The sequence below is a fragment of the Falco punctatus genome (genome assembly GCF_963210335.1).
Source record: "Falco punctatus genome assembly, chromosome: 17".
In the NCBI taxonomy this organism is placed as follows: domain Eukaryota; kingdom Metazoa; phylum Chordata; class Aves; order Falconiformes; family Falconidae; genus Falco; species Falco punctatus.
The window spans coordinates 6,118,191-6,123,691 of record NC_137597.1 but is presented as its reverse complement, the minus strand read 5'-3'; positions in this window follow the sequence as shown (position 1 = coordinate 6,123,691).

The window sequence follows — 5,501 nt, the reverse complement described above, 5'->3', positions numbered from 1 at the left end:
TACAGCCTCTGTTCTGTTCTTGCAAGTTGTTAACAGGGTTGTAAATCAGCACCAGCGCATAGATGCTGTGCCCAGTGTCACCAGGCTGGGTGACACAGATCCAGGCGAGGAGGACCACCGAGGGTGCGTTGCAGGCATTAATGACCAGGGAAGTGAGAAGACCTGAGGTCCTCACATTTAAACACAAATTTCTGATGAAATACCTGCCAGTGATTTCTTACAGTAGAGAAACACTGGCCCCACAGTACTCCATGGGTCACTCCAGCCTCTAACTCTAGCAAGTGTTTCAGCCATTGCCCTTTTCAGAGCAGCATTTACAGTCACATAACTCATTATGTGCCAAAAAGTCATCGCTAATCACCAGGGTTCAGCATCCCTGTGCCTCCCTTCCCCTGGTTTACAGGAGAGAGCACTGCTGCCTCTGTTTATCTACTGGGATGTTTTTAACTTCACATCTGCTCTCAGTCAGAGGCGGCCTTGATCCTAGATCAGACAGTAGATACTAGCTAAAAGCTAGAATAACATAAATTAACAACAGAACCGCTTGCTTGTCCTCAGGCTGGGGATTATGTACCTATGCACATGGATCCGTATGCACAGCAGCTGAATCCTGAACAAAACCGAGCTGGCACGCACGTGGGAATTAACAGCTCTGTTACTAATAAACCCGGAATTCAACCAGTGTCACCATTTCCAAACTCCAGCTCCCACCGACAGCCCGGGGCGGCTGCTGGCAGGTACTCACCTGGCCACGTTCCTGTTTCACTTCGGAGCCTCTTTTGCTTTCACTGCTCTTAGCCCTTGTCTTGCAAGTCCGGCAGACTCCAGGTGTTGCTTGGCAGCTGGGGTTCCTTTCCTAACTGCATTAGAAATGAAAAAAAAAAAAATAATCAGGTAATATGATAATTTCTAGACATCTGTTCCTGCCCAGACTTCAGTCCGGTGTTGGCCAGTGGAATTGCTGAATTTGCCCCAAAAGACTGTGTTCTCAGTAAAACCTGCACTTAGGGGCACTGCTCAAAGCTTCACCCCAGGCAGAGCTGGTCCGCACGCTCCCCTGACCCTTCTGCACCTATTTTCCTCCCTTTTACATAACTTTTCTTCCCTAGAGAGGCAGGGAAGAGCTCTCAGGTCAAGGCAGGAGCCCCAGGACCCTTGTGAGCGACACTGGTGCCAGGACCCTGTTCTGTGCGGAGAAAAGGGCAGCATCAGCTCAGCTGTGGTGAGTTTTTCAGTAAAGCTCAGTCACTCTGGTTAAAGTAACCACAGGAAAGAAGCAAAGGGGATGCCTCTTGCTGTATAAAGGTTTCCAGTTGCCTGATGCTACAGAAGTCATCTGAATCAGAAGAAAACGGAGGCAAAGCAAGTCAGCAATCTGGACGGATCAGCTGCCTGCTGGCAGGGACATCAGCGTGGGAGGGGAGCTAGCACGACAGGGAGATGCAGCTCTGCTCCTCCAAAACTGGGCTGGGAATCTGGAGGGGGTGCAGAAAGGAGCCGTGGGGGTCCCAGCCAGGGACACGGGTTCACTGGGGGGAGGCGAGGAACAGGAGCCTGCGGACACGTAGTGCTAGATCACCGTGCAAGCCATGTGCAAAGAAGTCCATGCCATTTGTCACCACAACACAGGCATGCCTGCGTCATGATGCAGATCTGGTGGGCAAAGTCATGCAGACACACCTCTGACTAAACATACTGTCCCAGTCTCTGCTGGGATGGAGTTTGTTTTCTTCTTAGTAGCTGGTGCAGTGCTGTAGTTTGGATTTGCTGTGAGAACAAGGTTGATGGGACACATGGGTTTAGATGTTGCTGGGTGATGTTTGTACTAAGTCAAGGACTTTTCCGTTCCTTGGGCCCTGGCAGCGAGAGGGCTGGAGGGACACAGGGAATGGGGAGGGGACACAGCCAGGACAGGTGACCCGAACTGGCCAAAGGGCTATTCCATACCATACGGCGTCATGCTGAGTATATAAACTGGGGGAAGAAGGAAGGGGGGGACACCTGGCATTATGGTATTTGTCTTCCCCAAGTAACCATTATGCATGCTAGAGCTCAGCTTCCCTGGGATGGCTGAGCACCTGCCTGCCCATGGGAAGTGGGGAATGAATTCCTTGCTTTGCCTTGCCTGCAAGCGCAGCTTTTGCTTTACCTATTAAACTGTTCTTATCTCAACCCTCGAGTTTTACATTCCTTTCCAATTCTCCTCCCCACACCTCTGGGTGCCAGAGGAGTGAGCAAGCAGCTGTGTGGTTCTTGGTTACCAGCCAGGGTTAAAATACGACATGTATGTATCATCCCCAAGACGTTTTAGGAAGGGTGTTCTGGAAATCCCAGCAGAAGCAGTCTGGGCAACCAAAGACAGCATCTACCATGGAGAGATGACGTCTCCAGTGGAGGAGCAATTGCCATGATTCATTTCTGGCTGTGCCCTCAAGCAGCCTTTTCCCATTGCTAGACCAGCCCCGTCCACAGAAGTGCCTCCTTGCCAGGACATGCCACTTAAAAAAAAAAAAAAAAAAAAGGGAAAAAAAAACCCCCAAGGGTAGCCTGCAGAGCTGAGACCCAAGACACCATTAAAGTCATCTAGGTGACTCACAATACCTACCTCATACCAGAATCACAGCACCAGCATCACCCAGCTCCCTGCTCACAGCATCTCGCCAGCCTGCACCCTGACCTGGCAGCAGCTCTGCAGACTCCCTTGGGTCCCAACGTCAACTAACGCATGCCAAAAACATCTACGTTTTGGGGGGGAAATGACAGAAACCCCTCTTTTGCTATGGCAGCATGACGCTCTGTGCACGCAGCGGGTGAGCTGAGCTGAGCCAGGAGCTGGCATGCTGCTTCTGCTGTGATAAGGCCCCAGCATCCCTCCACAAAACGCAACAAGACAGTGCCCCCCTGCACACTTCTGCCATGTGCAGCCTTCTGCTGCTCCTGCAATGCTGAAGCTGCTGCAATGGGGTGGCTGCGTGCCCCAGCACGGTGCGTTATCCCCATCGCTTAGTGCTGATGTAGTTCCTGCGAATCTCAGTGTCAGTCTGGCTGTTACAGTAACAGCACAAGACTGTCACATAGATCGGAGGTGGCGGTTTTCTGGTTTTTTTTATCCCACAGAAAGAAATGGTTTCCTGGCTGGGTATCTTCTTCCGGATCACTCAGCCCACTGCCTGCTCAGCAGCTCGGTACCTGGGAGCCCGAGTTACTCGCCCGCCCTGGGCTGAGGGGGCTGCCTGCCCACCCAGGCTGAGCTCCTCACCTGGCCAAACGCTGTGCCCCGACCAGTGCCAGAGACATTCCCGTATGGCGCAGGCTGCATGGGGTTAAGTCACTTTTGGGGTTAAAAAAAAAAAAATACAATAAAGGTTCAAATATTATACCCTAGAGGAAAAGGACTGGGGATTTGGTCTAAATACAGAGAACGGAGGATTATCAGACCTGCAGTTCCCAAGGGGTGGTTGCGCTGCTTTTGAAGAGCAGTCACCATCAGGCCAGAAGCGACCCTGCTGAGAACAGCATGGCCAATCCAGCCCATTATAACATAGCCAATACTACGTAAAAAAATCCCATTTCTCCCTCCCAGCATGCCCCATCGGTCAGTGCCACTGGTGCTGCTGCCTTCAGAGAGTAACACCAAAACCCACAGCTAATTTCCATTTTCCTCTTTAGAAAGTCCAGTCGGTCTCACCCAACGCAAGCTCCAGCTGCGGCTGAAGCCCCCTGTTTCCGACAGCTCGGTGAGGGGCTCAGCGGCACAGCACCGGCAGACAGGGACAGACAAACCACTGCGGCCAGCAAAGTCCAGGCTTGCCTAACCGCGCCACCACGCAGGCAGGGGGTTTCATGGTGAAACCGGCTGAGCCGCAGCGGGTGAATCATTGCCAGCGAGCGCCGGAGCAGGCGTGGTGCCAATTGTCCCCATTGCCCGCAGCGTGGCATTTGCAAGATGCTGCAGTGCAGGCAGTCACTAACTCCTTCCACTTCCCACCCCCAACCCACCCCCTTTGGAAGGAATCCCAGCTCACAGGAAGGTGCAACACCCAGCCAGAAAGAAGAAAGTGTGGATGCTGGGTTTGCACATGGAAAAAGTGGTTTCACAAGTGCTTTAGTTCCATTGCTGCAACTTGTACACAAGCACACGCAGACAAAACTCCTGAGGGCTGGAGAAGTGCCCGAGCATCAGCTGCTCCCTGGTACGCAAGGAAGTTTCACTTCAAATAAGGAACATGCCAAAAGCGGCAACACACATGAGCATCTGCTGCCTGAAGGAGCCGTTTCTTCTGCTTTTTCTTTTTTTCCCTGCAGAAACTTTCCTGAAAGCCGTAAGCACCTGGTGCTGGGCAGTAGGTACCTGTTGTCCCTCCTCCGTCAGCTCCTGTTGGGCAGCACGGGGAGGGTGGGTGAGCTGATCCCACCTGCACCCACGGGACTGTCTCCTGATCACAGCAGGGCACACATAGACGGCTCCTCTCGTGGGCTGGGCATGAGGAACAAAACCCCACTGGCCTCTTCCTTGTGACAGGAGAAAAAAAATGTGTCCCAGCATGAGGAAAATGAGCACCTTCCCTGGAACCCTTCAGCTTCCTGAAGGGAGGCTTTTCAAGGTTCAAGGACCTGGCTTTTCATGAGACGAGGGACCATAAACACCAAAGCAAACCAAGCAAACTCCGTTTTAACTATTTTTACATTGCAAAAGCTTTCAGAACTTTCCTGATTTAGGTTGTGGTTACAGTTAATGCCTGTTATTTAACCGGCGGTACCGCTCAGCCCCACGCAGCTCGTGCCTCTCCCGTGCCCTAGATTTTAGCAGTGTGTGACTGAAACTGGGGGTTTTGTAATGAAAGAGGTCAGGTGGAGCAGGCAGAACAGGGCAGCATGCCCCGGCGGGGCACACGCCTTACCCAAGGGGAGCAGGGGAAGCAGGCATGGCCCCGGCTTCACAGCCTGCCACTTTCTTATCTCGGCTGCGCCTGAGTGGCGAGAGCCTGACTAATACCAGGTACAAGAGGGCACAGGATTACTAAAGCCAGGGGCGTGATGCCACCAGCACCTCGCTCGCCACAGCCACACTTTTGGGTGCTTGGGGACCTGGTTTCTGGGAAGGGTTCATCTCCATCTCCTGGGGCCAGCATCCCGTGGAGCCATTGGGGTACAGCTGGACGGCAGGACACCAGCCCTGAGCATCCCTTCGAACCCAGGGCACTGGCGCATCCCACCCTTCCCCATGGGGCTGCACTCCCAGCAGCTCAGCAAGTGAGATGCGAGCCCCACACCTATTCATCTGTGCTCTGGCGTTACCCGTAATGGGGAGGAGCAGCAGCTCTGGCTGTCTCATAGCAAGAGGCACGCAGAGGCGTGTGTGTTTTGCACCGTGGTATGGGGTCTGGCACACGTGGGGCTGCCCTGACCTGGCTGTCAGCATTGCCAGGAGCCTTTTTGGTCTCAGCATCAGTGGGGGTGGCAAGCGGTGCTCCCACAGGGATCACACGCGAGGCTGATGA